The sequence below is a fragment of the Rhinatrema bivittatum genome, chromosome 2, assembly GCF_901001135.1.
Source record: "Rhinatrema bivittatum chromosome 2, aRhiBiv1.1, whole genome shotgun sequence".
In the NCBI taxonomy this organism is placed as follows: domain Eukaryota; kingdom Metazoa; phylum Chordata; class Amphibia; order Gymnophiona; family Rhinatrematidae; genus Rhinatrema; species Rhinatrema bivittatum.
Genome location: NC_042616.1, coordinates 216,458,924 through 216,475,310, shown reverse-complemented (window position 1 = coordinate 216,475,310; position 16,387 = coordinate 216,458,924).

Here is a 16,387-nt window from a genome sequence, read left to right as displayed (position 1 = left end):
TAGTAAATTGTGTAGGGGAGGACCAGGAAGAAGACTCTCAACCACCCCTTAACCGCCCACGTACCTTCAGGCAGCTGGATAATTACTCGGCGCCTGAAGGATTTAAGATGCTGCAAATCTGCTTCTCTGTGTCCTGGGAGAGACAATATCTCTCCCAGGATTCTCAAGTGTGGAAGCAGCACGTCATCCAGAAGGTAGAGTGGCACATTTGGCAATACTACCTTTGTTCCAGGCTCCTCCAGAGGTTTGAGATGCTGGAGCGCACTGTTAACCCTCTATTGGATGCGCGTTTTTGACGTGCTAGCGTTACCCCTTATTCAGTAAGGGGCCAAAAACGCGCGTCCAACCCCCAAAAGTAATAGCGCCCACAACATGCAAATGCATGTTGATGGCCCTATTAGGTATTCCCGCGTGATTCAGTAAACAAAATGTGCAGCCAAGCCGCACATTTTGCTTTCAGAAATTAGGGCCTACCCAAAGGTAGGCCCTAATTTCTTCGGGCACCGGGAAAGTGCACAAAAAAGCAGTAAAAACTGCTTTTCTGTGCACCCTCCGACTTAATATCATGGTGATATTAAGTCGGAGGTCCCGAAAGTTTCCAAAAGTTAAAAAAATTTGAAGTCAGCCCGCGGCTGTCTGGTCGAAAACCGGACGCTCAATTTTGCCGGCATCTGGTTTCCGAGCCCGTGGCTGTCAGCGGGCTTGAAAACCGACGCTGGCAAAATTGAGCGTCGGCTGTCAAACCCGCTGACAGCCGCCGCTCCGGACCAAAAGGAGGCACTAGGGACGTGCTAGTGTCCCTAGAGCCTACTTTTGTCTGTTTTTACCGCTGGGCCTAATTTGAATAGTGAATCGCGTGCAGAGGAGCGTGGCCTTTGCGCGCGCCGGGAGAGCGGACGTTCACCCGCTCTCCCGCGGACTTTACTGTATTGGCCCATAAGTGTATAAAAGGTTCCTACCATGTACTGATAATCTAACTAATAAAATGAAAGAATAAGCAATTGTCCTTAACTACTGGTCTTTTCTCTTCCTTGGCAGAGGATTTTATTATTTTCACAGTCTCTTCTACTCTTTGACTTGCTAAGGCTTTAACAATGATAGATTTTCTCTCTCTGTTCTCACTATTTCTGTCTTAAACAAACAGGGGTAGATTTTTAAAAAATGCGCGTTCGCGTACTTTTGTTGGCGCACCAGTTGCAAACAAAAGTACGCTGGATTTTAGTAGATACGCGCGTAGCCGCGCGTATCTACTAAAATCCTGGATCGGCGCGCTCAAGGCTGCCGATTTTGGGCAGCCGGCGCGCGCCGAGCTGCGCAGCCTGCCTTCGTTCCCTCCGAGGCCGCTCCGAAATCGGAGCGGCCTCGGAGGGAACCCTCTTTCGCCCGCCCCTCAACTTACCCTCCCTTCCTCTACCTAACCCACCCCCCCGGCCCTATCTAAACCCCCCCCTACCTTTGTCCACAGATTTACGCCTCCCGGAGGGAGAAGTAAATCCACGTGCGCCAGCGGGCCGCTGGCGCGCCGAGACACAACCCGGGGGCAGTTCCGGAGGGCGCAGCCACGCCCACGGACCGCCCCGGGCCGAAACCACACCCCCGGGCCCGCCCCAGAAACGCCGCGTCCCGCCCCCAACACGTCGCGTCGATCGGCCCCGCCCCCGACACGCCCCCGACAAAAAACCCCGGGACTTACGCGAGTCCCGGGGCTCTGCGCGCGCCAGCAGGCCTATGGAAAATAGGCGCGCAAGGCCCTGCTCGCGTAAATCCAGGCGGATTTACGCGAGCAGGGCTTTTAAAATCCGCCCCACAGAGTTTTCTCCTTTTTCCCTGATTCCAAGGCAGAGCTCCAGCTGTAAGCTTCTGCCTCTGCACAAGACCAGTCTCTTTCTGCACATGAGGGTTTTTTTTTCCACAAGGAGGATTACTGCCCTGGATGAGGTCACAAAACAAAAAATTGTTCCTCACATAGTGCTAATATATCCTTAAACACTTCTTACTGGACTCCTTTATAACCTCCTTAAGATGACAGAAGTCTGACATTATCATCCAGTTAAAACTTCTGTTATACACAGTTCTAAACTCTTAGGAAACACAGTCAATTCACAGCTTCTTGATCCTTGCACAGCCTTTTTCAAAAAAACTTAAGCACAAGGCTTTCTTGAAGCTATCAGCATCCATGCAAATTAACCTGTCATAGGGGAACTACTGATACGCGGAACCTTGTGGTGCCAGCTGAATGGTGCAGCTCCATTGTATTGTCTCCAACTGCTTCCTGTGAAACACCTTTCAACTTTTATTTCTAATTTTTTTTAAAGCTTTGTTTTGAAATAAAAATTATTTGAAGGGAAGTCTCAATGCTTGCTCACATCTAGGCTGGCACTGGTTTCAATACTTTTGTTCTGGTTTTTCCAGATTGATTTACATTAATGGAGATCTGGGCTAATGTCACTTCCTTTTTCCCATCTCTGCAGACCCGGCTGATTAAAAAGGTACACCTGCAACTTTCTCAGTGCACTCTCTTTGTTGTTGTTTGTTTGTTTTTCTGTGAGACCTGCTTCCTCTGCAACAAGAGGAGCTGAATTTCCCATTTAGCCTGCAAAAAATTGTGAAATTTTTTATCTTCCACTAAGTAACTAGGGAACCTCCATATTCTGGCCCTTAAACTGTCTCCCTGACAGTTGAAAATCAATCCAGATCATGGCATGATCAGAAATTTATGTGGAACCGATTTCCACTCTCAACACATTTGGAAAAAGAAAATCCGAAATTAGGACATAATAATGAGAGACATGGAGCGAAAAAACATTGACCCACCCAGCTCCTTTTGAGTTTTTTACTTTCTGCTTAGATAAATGTATTTCCTGAATTTCCACAATAAGCCCCTCATGTCTTTGGAGGGCAGCCAAAATTTTTTCTGCTTAAAAGGGGAGCCTAACCCATCAACATTTCAGGATATACATCTGATATCACCCCTTAAAAGGCATAGTCAGAATGTTCTCCAGTTTTATCCAATCAAAGATGACTGAGGCTCTCCCAAAAACTTAATTCAGCAGGGCAAATATCCTCCTCACACTAATGTTGCTCATATCACCCTTATACCCAAACCTGGCAAGGATCCCCTCGCCCCTGCCTCTTACCGGCCCATTTCCTTATTTAATTTTGACCAAAAACTACTGGCCAAGATACTGGCAAATCATTTGGCTATTATTTTGCCCCTAATGATTGCTCCTGGCCAAGTGGGCTTCATGCGTTAGCATTACGCCCTGACAAATATTAAATTAGTGCTTAATGCTATGGCTTTATGTAACAGGGTGGCGGCGCCCTATTTGGTAATTAGCTTCGATGCTGAAAAGGCGTTCAACCGAGTAGAGTGGCCTTTCCTTTTCCAATGTTTTTATGATTATGGGCTTTGATGGTTTCTTTTGCAAGGCTGTGGCATTACTGTATATGGAACCGATGACATCAATTATTGTTAATGGCTAATGGTTGGAACCTTTTTCGATCCATAAGGGGACCAGACAAGGCTGCCCTCTTTCGCCACTGCTTTTCATTCTTACCCCTTGGTGAGATTTGCCACTTTCCTTGGGGGGGGGGGGGGTTGAATTAACCTTTTTAAAATGATCCTCCTCCCCAAATGGCTTTATGTCATTCAAAACCTGCCGCTCCAGTTAAAGTTTCGGGATTTAAGAGCATTTGGCCTTTGGCGAGGCAGGAAAGCTCGTATCCCTTTGATTTGGCTAAAGGAGCGTTGGGGACATGGAGGCTTGGGTGTTCCGTATTTGGCTACTTACAACTTAGTAGGAAATTCATGGATCCTGTGGGACTGGTTATTGGGTAGCTCCACATATGTTAATGTTTCAGTAGAGCAGGCCTTGGTAGCCCCGTTGGATCTGCGGTATGTTTTGCAGGCTCAACAGGGGGTCTTCCAGAGTCTTTTCAGCAACATGTATTGCTGGAACTGCTCCGCCAGACTTGGTTTCGCTTAACTAAGTGCCTGGCACTACCTTGTTTATGTGTGTATTTATTGCCTATCCGGGAGATCGACTGCAGGAGGTTGTTCAGCGGGGGTTCCGGACCGCCGCTGAACGACCTCCTGCACTCGATCTCCTGCCGGCGCCATTTTCCGTACGAAAACGATTCGCGGCAAGAAATCGCTCCCGGAACCCCGCTGGACTCCCAGGAAACTTTTGGCCAGCTTGGGGGGGCCTCCTGACCCCCACAAGACTTGCCAAAAGTCCAGCGGGGGTCCGGAACGACCTCCTCCGTCGAATCGTTTTTGTCTATGGCCGCCGCCATTTTGCGGCGGCCATTTTGAAAAATGGCGCCGGCTGAAGACAACACGATTCTATTGAGGGGACCGTTCCGGACCGCCGCCGTTCTGGACCACCGCCGGATCCCCAGGTAATTTAAAGCATTTGGGGGGGGGGGTTCGGGAGGGTGGGGGATTTAATTTAAAGGGTCGGGGTGGGTTTTAGGGGGGTTTAGTGTGCCGGCTCACGATTTTAATGATTTTTCACGATAGTTTACACACCCAAACGGCAACAATACGATTCCCTCCCCCTCCCAGCCGAAATCGATCGTTAAGACGATCGAGGACACGATTCACATCTCTACTACCAATATGTACTATCGAGAAATGCAATTTAAATTTTTATATAGAGCTTATCTCTCCCCTCAAGTTTTATTTCTTGTTCATCTAATACCAACTGCATTGTGTGCCAAATGAACTGCGGCCCAGGGATCTATTTTTCATCTGTTTTGGAATTGTCCCCGAATTAAAGCCTTCTGGGGCTGTATTGCTCAATACCTTGCTGATCTCTTGGACCTGGACATTCCTATCTTTCTGGAGGTGCTTTTGTTTGATAGCATCTCTTCCTCACTCATTTGGGGCTGAAGGCCTCACCTGCTTGTGTGGAAGGCATGCCTGGTTGGAAAGCACCTCATCCTGGTGTTCTGGAAAGGAGCCGAAGTACCTACATTTTGGATGTGGCGGAATTCCATGCACCATCTGATGCAGATGGGACATATGGCGTCGGTTACATCACCGGCACATAGGCGGCAATTCTTGCTAGTCTGGGACAGTTATCTTCAATCACTGCCACACCGTTCCCAGAGTCTTACTGTGATTGCTTGACTGATCCCTGTCAGTTTTACTATTGTAATCCTGTATGATATCACCAATTGATAGTGGTTATCATTGAATTCTGAATATTGTTGCAGAGTATTATAGTGTAGTTACTGTTGTTGGTTTGAATCTCTTATTCCCCCAATTCCTCCCTCTCCTCCCTCCATTGCCTTAAGCTACATTGCTCAAGTCATTGTTCCTCATAAAGCCCGTTGCGACTTTATGTGCTTATGTAAACTGATGGGATGCTCCCTCCCTTCCCTCCCATTCCTCCATTGCCTTAAGCTACAGTTCTCAAGTTATTGTTCATTGTAAAGCCTGTTGCTATATTATGTTCATATGTAAACCGATGGGATGTTCCCAACGACTGTCAGTATATAAAAATGCTAAATAAATAAATTAATTAAGTGAGCTTGGGTGGGGGTGGGGGGAGGTTTTATGGGAGGGTGGTCTGTCTCATCTAATTTTTTTTTCTATATTGTTAAATGTTTCGGAATAATAGTTTCTAGCTGGGGGACAAGTACCTCATAGCAGGCAATACTGTTTTATATGCAATAAAAATTGTTGAAATATATTCACTTGTCCGCTACAACACCCAAATACCTACACCCCTCTGTAGGGTATTCAGATCCGTGAATGGTGCGATTGGCTGCCATCCCCCCAGAAATCTAGAATTCATGCTCTGGAAGCAATAACTAAAACAGAGAAACATTATTAGTATGGTCAGGGAACATAATTGCCCCATTTCTTCCAAAAATAAACATTAAAAGGTCCTTAGATTGGAAAGTTTTAAAGTTGAACAAGGCTGATCACCACAACAACGGGCATGTCTGAGCCGCAGAAGCCATTGAAGGCATCTGTGAGACGCTCCGGGACCACAGTACATGCGATCCTTCTCTCAGTAAATATTCGTTCGGTCCATAGAACCAGTTAAGGTTAGGGAAGTCTGCTTAGGTTGATATAGGTGATGAAAATGAGGAACAAGAGAAAAAAAAAAACCTCCCAACGAATAGCAGAGTAATTCTGAAACTTCGCGGTGATAACCGAAACCAAACCATCGCCATCTTCAACAGATTTCCCGTCGCTGATGCAGCTCAAGGCAGCATCTCAAGGGAGAAGAATTTCTTTGACTTTGTCTAGAGAATCAAAAATATATGCTTTCCCCTCTTTGCAATTAGCCATTTCAGCAGCGCAAATTCCAAGGCCAGATCAGTCCAGGCAGTTAAGTGATCTTACACGCAGAGATGCCATATAACTTGTTTGGACTTTGAAGACCACCATCCTGCATCCCACTTCAGTCTCTCTCTGGCCCATACCCTCTCTATCATTTTCTCTTCTGCTTCTCTGCTGCTGCGAACGGGGAAGGCCTGCGCGATCGGCGCCGAGCCCCGCCGGGGGAAGGTCACTGCAAATCTCTCCCCACCCAGCCGGCCTCGACGCCGATAACGCGGCAGACATTGCAGGGAAAAAAGCTTACCAAAATCTAAGCGAATCGCGCCGAAAACGCTGAGCCCCGCCTACTATTTCAGCGCCTCCAATCAGGTACCAGCACTGTGGGGCTTTAAATTTGTCACACTCTTGACGCTGCGCGCCGAGCGTCGCGCGCCGAATTAGCAAGACAAAGGGGCTTGCCCCTTTGTTTGCCCCTTCGTGCAGCCCCGAGGGAGCCCCGCCCCGCCCCATACCCTCGGAAGAGATTACGTTCTAAATAATCGTACGTAACATTAAAAGATCCTGATCCTAACAAAGATTACTGCCTGGAGCAAAGCCAGCACCCATTATAGCCTCTCCAGCTTCCAGCAGCTACCCAACATCCATCCAGCCTTCAGTCCAACTACTCCAGAAGCCATCCAGCAGTCATCCTCCCCAGCAGCCATCCAGCCTCTCCAGCATACAGCATCCTTCCAGCTTATAAGGTCTCTCACCTACGCTTGTACCACTCATTCAGCATGTAAATTAACAGGCAACCTCCACCTATCACCCAAACAGCAACAGACATCTTTGTCCCAGCACTCAGCAGTTACCAGCATTCCAGCCTTTCAACTTCCAACTCCGCTCTCAACAAACACCCAACTCACAACATTCGTCTCAGAACCTCAAAACATCTTTTCAAGAATCCCTCCCTCACCTCATGCATACATTCAAGCTGCGTCCAACTCTCATCATACATTCCAAGCTGCATCCGGCATACATCATCCAGTTCAACACAGCTACTAAAACTTCATCCAGCACTCCTCAGCCTGACCTTCTACCAACTCCAATCAGCATCCAGCACTCCTCAGCCTGACCTTCTACCAACCTTCTACCAGCAGAGAACCTCATACATCAAAATTCAGCCACATCTACCCTCAATCTCGATCCACCAGATACAGATCCTCTCAATCCACTGCTAGATAGCTCCACCCAATTCCTACTCTATACCTGCGCTAATCACGTCAGCTTCACCTGAGAATCCGTGGAATAGCCAGAGACTTCATCAGATCCTACAGAGGAATTTCACTAATTGATTCTATAAAAGAAAAAGTTTTATTTACATTCACCCAGCTTTTTCTTCTATCTGCATTCTACTTGGATTTGTCCAGTTTTCTTCTAATTTACAACATCCCCAGCTTCTAGTCTCTACAACCAATCTCATGCATACCTATAATATCCCAATCATTCAATACCAAAGGAGAAGCTCCATAATTATCTCCACCCACAATATACAAAAAAGAATTATTCCAATCATGACCTCACCTCTAAATCAACTACTAGGCCTCACACTACTTTCAGTAACCCTTTTCAACGCTCAATCCTTAACAAAAAAAACACACATCCTCAACGATTATCTCCAGGATTCAAATCCAGATATCTGTGCTATTACAGAAACCTGGCTAAAAGATACTGATACTGCTCTAATCAATCAACTTCCTATTCATAGCTATGACTTCTTCTCCTTCTACAGACACAAAAAAAGAGGAGGTGGCCTTCTCTTAGCCACCAAAAAAGAACTCAAACTATCCACTCATACCATCAAGTCTGACTCTAAATTAGAATTGGGACTAGTCAAATCAAAACAACTACAAATTCTAATAGTCTACGCTCCTCCCGGAGTTTTAGAAACGGACCCTTCATCACTCATAGAATCCATAGTGAAACATATCAATTTAGACCTCCCATCTATGATCTTAGGCGACTTCAATCTTCACACTGATGTTATACCTCGCTCCTCAAACTGCGAAGCGCTCCTCACCTCCCTCAGTGCTATGGGATTCACGCAGATCATTAATAGTCCTACGCATAAAGCAGGACACACTCTGGACTTAATTTTCATCAATTCTAATTTCTCCTGCACTTCAGTACCATCTTGCACACCAATCCCCTGGTCAGACCATTTCTTGATAGAATCCTCCTTTTCCATAGCTAAACAGACTCACACCTCTCATCTCCTTTCTACTATTCAATTCAGAAAACCTTGCCCATCGGAAATACTCAGTGATCAGCTGTCTAAGGAACTCACGAATCTAGACCTTTCGAATCCTGACTCAGCCCTAACTTCCTGGCACAAGATCACTGAAACAGTTGCTAACAAATGGTGTCCAACAGTCTCTAAAACAATCAATCCTACAAAAAAAGGGAATCAACCCTGGTTTACCCCTAAACTAAAACAGATGAAACAGGAGCTACGCCACAGAGAAAATATTTGGCGAAAAACACCCAACTCAACTACCTTGTCTAAATACAAAGGCTTTCTACATCATTATAGGACCTCTATTCTACTAATAAAAAGAGAATTTTATGCCAACAAAATTCATCATTTTCAATACGATGCCCAAGCCCTATTTGCATACGTCACTCAAATCACAAAATCAACTCCTCCACCCATCCCTGACGAACAAGCTCTATCTAAGGCTAATGAACTTGCTTTATTCTTTCAACAAAAGATCCTGAATATGCTCGCCCTTCTTCCTCCAAATACTCTACCTCTTACCTCAGACAAGAATCCTCAATCAAGCAAGGGAGCCAAACTTGAAAGCTTCGAATCAATTTCTGTTAAAGAGATTGAATCCCTTCTAAAAAGACAAAAACCATCTAGCCATCCTGCAGATAATATTCCTTCAAATCTCCTGCTTCTCATTCCAAATACGATCGCAAAACCTTTAACAAGTATCATAAATTGCTTTTTAACCCAAGGAAGTTACCCTGACAGCCTAAAAACTGCATCACTCAAACCCCTTCTCAAGAAACACAATCTTGACCCTAATGTACCTAACAATTTCAGACCCATCTCTAATTTGCCATTTTTAGCCAAAATAACAGAAAAGCTGGTAAACACCCAGCTTTCAGAATACCTGGAAGATCAAAATATCCTACACCCCTCACAATATGGCTTCCGCAAAGCACGCAGCACAGAAACCCTCCTTATCTCACTTACAGATCATATTATAATGGGTCTTGACAAAGGCTACTCCTTCTTATTAATCCTGTTAGACATCTCTGCGGCGTTTGACACCGTCAACCACTCCATTCTTCTGGATCGCCTAACAGACATTGGTATCTCAGGATCTGCCCATAGTTGGTTCAAATCTTTCCTCCACAATAGATCCTTCAAAGTTAAAATCAACAACAAAGAATCGCCATTAACAAAATCCAATTTAGGAGTTCCACAAGGATCTTCCCTTTCCCCAACCCTTTTTAATATTTACCTCCTACCCCTTTGCCAATTGCTATCTGACCTTAATTTAATTCATTATCTGTATGCAGACGATGTACAGATTCTTATTCCTATTACAGAATCTATTTCAAAAGCACTTTCCCACTGGAATAACTGCCTTATATCTATCACTAACCTCCTCAATAGATTAAATCTGGTCTTTAACTCTTCAAAGACGGAGCTCCTCCTCATCTCAGCAAATGAAGAAAATATTCCCATACCATTCCCTCACAACACATTCATCACTCATAAGCAGGTGAGAGATCTTGGAGTAATTCTCGATAATAGACTAAACCTTAAGAAAATGGTTAATACTACATCCAAAGACTGTTTTTACAGACTCCAGGTTCTGAAACGACTCAAGCCACTTCTTTTTTTCAAAGATTTCAGAACAGTACTCCAGGCGTTGTTATTCTCCAAGATTGACTATTGCAGTGCCCTCCTCCTTGGCCTACCCAAATCGACCATTAAACCGCTTCAGATGATTCAAAATGCTGCAGCGAGATTACTGACCAACACCAGCCGCGGAAATCACATCTCACCCATCCTCAGAAACCTACATTGGCTACCTGTAAATTTCAGAATCCTTTACAAAGCAATTACCCTAATACATAAAACCATCCATCACCAACTCCATCTCAGCCTTGAAATACCCTTCAAACTTCATTCCTCCAATAGGCCAATTAGAGATAATCATAAAGGTACTTTGAACTACCCCCCAACTAAAGCCTCACGCCTTTCCTCGACCAAAGACCGAGCTTTTTCAATAGCAGGTCCATCTATTTGGAACAACATTCCTTCAAGCCTCCGACTAGAACCCTGTCTCATTACATTCAGGAAAAAACTTAAGACGTGGCTATTCCTCCAAGCCTTCGATGATCCTCCAGACAACCCTTAGTCTTCTTTATCCACACTTGGACGTAGAAGATTAAAGTCTGACAACCATTCAAACGAAGAACTCTGGCACTTACTGATTAAAGCATCTTGCTTTAATCCAAATTCCTTTTGGACTATGCTTCTTTAATTATTTTTTGGCATTTAACTTCCTTCCAGCTTTTAAGCTTCCCAAGTTTTTACTCCTTGTTAAATGTAACTTTATCTTATTCTCTTCTCTTGTTAATTACTTTTATTTATTGCTTCTGTTATATCCTTGTTTTATGTAAACCGATCCGATATGGTTTATTTACTATGAAGGTCGGTATAAAAAAGTGTTAAATAAATAAATAAATATTACACAGTCCCCGGCCCCTCCCCCACTCTGCAGGCTGGACCTGATGCTGCCTTGGGCTAGATATCTGACTCTTCCAATTATCTAATTATCTGACTTACCTTAGGTCTCAGGAGCAAAGATAATAGGTAAGTGACTATGTCCTAAATATATATCCCTGTATATAATACATAGTCATATATGTGATAAACACAATCACTTTTCACCTGTCTAACTGTCAGACAGGAAGAGGATTTGTGGAACTTGAGATATCAGGTTTCCCATCAAAGCTGCTCCCAAAGCTACATACTTAACTATAAGCCACACACATGCATGAGTCACCAAAAATGAAGACACATCCTAGCTGTTGAAGCATGCATATGAGGTATATAAAATTAGTTTTAATAACTGTATGTATTTTTTGCTAGTATAGCAAAGGCAGAAGTTTGACCTTTCAATATTTAATGCTACCAACTCCTTTTACATAGAAGTAAGTAGGTAGTACTTGCCCTGCCTACGCTGATCAGCTGCCACTCTCTCAGACCCCCCTCTCAGGAGGAGTGAGCTGAAGCACCAGCATTGCTCAAGAATGCCTCCTTCTGATTAACCAAGTGAGCACTCTTGTATCAGGCTCCAGAAAAAATGCTATACAGAAAGAATTGTAGTAGAGCTTTGACTCATATGGAGCTTAGGGAGGGTAATTTTATAACTGTGCTGGTTGGCGTAAAGTCTGCATGTCACTTGTACGCACATACTTTACCCCGCATTTTAAACGTGAACGTATGCCCAAGTTCTCCCTGAAAAATTCTTGGGTAATTGTCCTGCACCTTATACTAAATAACTTGCACAAAGTTACATCTGCTCTTTACAGGGTGTAACTTAGGCCTGGTTAACTTACGTGCATACTTGCATGTAAGTGCCAATTTGGCCCTTCTTCCCTCCACCCCCTGCCTCCCAGAACACCTTTCCTCGGTGCTTGTAAAAGTACAAATGTAACTGGGGTTATGCACATATGGGCAGATTTTAAATGCCTGGCGTGTGTAAATTCCGGCCTTTACGCGCACCGGGCCAATTTTCCGAGAGGCCCTGCCTTGCACATAAAGGCCGGTATGCACTCAAGTGCCGGGCTTCTTGGAAGGGGCAGGCCGGGGACGGGGAAGGGCGGGGGCAGATCAGGACAGTGCCATTGTTCGCCTTGCCATACCATACAGTCATAGCACTGAATCTCAGGACTCAAATAACAGTAACCTTATGAAAATCAGTAATGCAAATACAACATCAGGCCCTAGAACATTAATACATCACCTACTGGAGTAACAGAACAAGCTGGGCTACTACAGAGAAACTACACGCTAGCAGAATCACTGCATTTCAGGCACCCACACAGAGGCAAAACAGAGACCGAACCTTACCTAATATAGAAATAAGAGACTACAAATTAGAAACAGAAACATGCAGACAAAACCAAAATAGAAAGCCTGAGAAACTAGACTAAACAGTGGAATATTGAAAAAAGCAAAATACAAAAATATAAGAAATGCACATTCCCAAAGATGGTATATTCAAATTGCTAAAATCTCAAAATATATATTTTTTTTTTTACCTTTGTTGTCTGATCTTTGTATTTTTCTAATCAGTTGGTCCTGGTCTCTTTTTTCCATTTTTCTCTTGTTGCTCATTTCCTAATTCCTTTTCAGTGTTTCTCTTCTCCTACTGTCTTCTTCCCTTCCTCCCTCACACACACGCTTTCTCTCACATACTCCCTCACACACACAAGCTCTCACTCTCTCACCCCCCACCCCCAGCTCTCATTCTTATGCACTCACAGACCCCCAGCCAAACTCCCATTCTCACCCACATACACACATTCAAGCTTTCCTCTTCACCGTCACGGGAATGAGATCCCGCGACGGCATTGCTCCAACAAGCCTCTTCTGGTTGAGTGGGCCTGGGCCCAAATTGGGTGGGCCCCTGCCCATCCATGGCTATGCAAATTCTGCTTTGGACACAAGGTTTCAGCCTACAAGTACAATATGGCAGGTTGTTTTTTTGGGCAGGGGAAATGTTTGTTTTTTGTTTGTGGGATTTTTTTAATATTTTCATCTTATCTGAATTTAATTTCTTCCTGATTTTTGAGTGAGCGTGTGTGTGTGTGTGTGTATGTGTATGTGTGTTTATCGGAAAGGGGGAGAGTTTTAGTCTTATGTGGAAACTGTATTGAGTTATGTTGTTTTTTTTATAATGATGATATTCCAGATCCAAAAAGGAATGTATAATTAAAAAAAAAAAAAAAAAAGGAACGAGCCATAGTCCATATCCCTTGGCTGGAAGATTGCTACTGCAATACCTTGGTTGCTGGAAGGCTAAAAGTTACAAATGGTGGGAAACTGTTCTGCCCCCATTAACTGTGAGCAGATTTGTTGTTTGTTATGTATACATAAAGTTACTGTATCGATTGTTACCCTGTTGGTATCGTGGGGTTTTTTTTTCTGTATACCTCTTCGTGCTTGTGGAAATGCATGTCTTCGCGATAAAAATGATTATGCAAAAAAAAAAAAAAAAAGTTGTTCTGTTTCTGTTTGTAACCTAGTGTGATGTCACAGAAGGATTACAGGCCCCTATAATCCTGCAGTCTTGTTGTTGGCCCTTTTCTGGTTCTCACTGATTCTGGGTCCTTCCTATTGGCTCTGATTCTGGTTCATGCCTGCTGGGAGGTTTTCAGTGTGTGTGTGTATGTTTCTGAGAGAAAGAAGAAAGAAGCAAGCTGTCTGTCTTCTATCCTGTTCCTTTTAAAAGCCATTTCCTAATTACCATACACATATGTGAGGGACCCTACAGTCACATCAGCATTAAGATCTGGTTAAGTCCCTGTTTAGCTAGAGAGAGAATAGCTTAGAATAGAGGGAGGCACAATTCAAATACAGCTCCTCCATCTGTGGAGTCTGGAATGGCCGTTCCCCTTGGAAGTCTATGTAGGAGCTCTCCACAGTGAGCTCGGAAGCAGTCCTTTTAGGTTAGCACAAAGTGCAGAGGTGTTAGGAGTTTACCTTTTGTTGTTTTGCAGGCTAACCAAGGTCGGGAGGGACTTCCTTCCAGTCTACTCACTAGATGGTTGGGATATCCCTCTGGGTCTAGGTTTAGAGTTTTTTGAGATTTTTATTAGGAGCCTCACTGGACAGCTGGGCCTGACTTGCACACAGGGATTGGGGAATCCTGTGTGTGAACTGCACAGGGATAGGGAAGATACACCCCTGATGTGGTTAGTGACCTGCTGTGAGGAGGGGACTCTGCTGTTAGTTTCCATTCCTTTTTCGGGAAAGAGTTTTTGATTTAGCAGCTCCAGTAGAAAGTTTGGATGTCCCTGCCTCCCTGCTAGAAGCAAGAGAACTGCTTGTTTCAAATAGGGTCTTTCCATCGAGGATCCAGGGAAAGTACTAAAGAGACTGTGTAAGATCAAGGAGATCCTGAAGATCTGCTAACCGTGAGTAAAGGAAAATAACATCACTGGGGACACCCATCTGGTATTCACTGCCTTGGGAAGAGAAAGAGAGGATTTACTCTCTGTCATACACTTTGTTATTTTATCAGCTGGGAAGGGGTTTTGACCATCCTAAAGACCCTGTCCATTTGGGAGCTCCGCTTTACCTTAATCCAAGAGAGTGGATGTTTTCCCTGCCCTGGTATAAGTGAGTCCTGTACAGATAGAGGGAAGAGACTGTAAAGGAATTGAAGAGAGATTTCTGCGGTACTGCAGTTTGAGTTTTGTGATATTCATCATCAGTGCTTAACAGTAAAAACTTTTATTTTGGACACTAACCAAGAGGCTCCAGGGTATTTATTTCTGCACTTACCGCATCCACATCAGGGACCAACATCCCCTCCCCAGGGGAAACACAAGGGAATGTGTAAGGAAACCACCCCTGTCACATCGGGACTTGAAGGGCTTCTTTCTTCTAGGGGTGTGCATTCATTCCCTACGAACTGATAATCCAAAATATATAGGGCCATATTCATTGTATTCGTGGGGAAGCAAAACGTACCACGATTCCCCATGAATACAACGAATCTTCGCCAAATAATTTGGCCACCTAAAGGAGCCAATTTAAACAAAACCCGCACCCTCCTGACCCCCCCAAGACTTACCAAAACTCCCTGATGGTTCAGTGGGGGGTCTGGGAGCGATCTCCTGCACTCATACTCTCTGCTGCCGGTATTCAAAATGGCGCCGATAGCCTTTGACCTACTATGTCACAGGGGCTACCGGTGCCATTGGTCAGCCCCTGTCACATGGTAGGAGCAATGGATGGCCAGATGGCCGATTGGCCCATAAGACTTGCCAAAAGTCCAGCAGGGGTCCGGGAGCGACCTCCAGCACTCGGGCCTTCGGCTGCCAGTACTCAAAATGGTGCCGAAAGCCTTTGCCCGTCGGCCCCTATGACATAGTGAGGGCAAAGGCTATCGGCCATTTTGAATACTGGCAGCCGACAGCCCGAGTGCAGGAGATCGCTCCTGGACCCCCGCTGGACTTTTGGCAAGTCTTGTGGTGGTCAGGAGGATCCTGACCCCCACAAGGAGGGGGTCCAGCTGGGGTCCGGGGGTGATCTCCTGCACTCGGGCCGTCGGCTGCCAGTAATCAAAATGGTGCCGATAGCCTTTGCCCTTACTATGTCACAGGGGCTACAGGTGCCATTGGTCAGCCCCTGTCACATGGTAGGAGCACAAGATGGCGCCGGCCATCCGTTGCTCCTACCATGTGACAGGGGTTGACTAATGGCACCGGTAGCCCCTGTGACATAGTAGGTCAAAGGCTATCGGCGCCATTTTGAATACCGGCAGCCGAGGGTGTGAGTGCAGGAGATGGTTCCCGGACCCCCCACTGGACCCCCAGGGAGTTTTGGTAAGTCTTGGGGGGGGTCAGGAGGGTGGGGGGTTGTAGTTAATTTAACTTTAGCCGGGAAACAAATAAGAATTAACGTATAAACGTTTCAGGGGGCCTCCCGACGAATACGAATCCCGAACGCAACATATGGCGTCCTTCTGCACATCCCTACTTTCTTCCCCCAGTTCAACGAACCTACTCCTTGGGAAGTAAAGGAGGTACAAGAGCTAGTATGTATTCCTGCCCCAAAGAGTATAAATAACTTTATGGTCTCACCCATGCTAGACCGACACACCGGGATAGGGTTACACATTCATATAGTAAGTGCACACATTAAGTGCACTTAAATCTCCAGTACAATTCCTACAGCAGCTATTTCAACTCTAGATTCAGGGCTCTGAACCTGAGATTAACCTCTCCTCTTTCCTCCCCCTCAAGACAGCAACTAGTAAGTTAGATGTTTTGATTACCTGTTGGAATAAA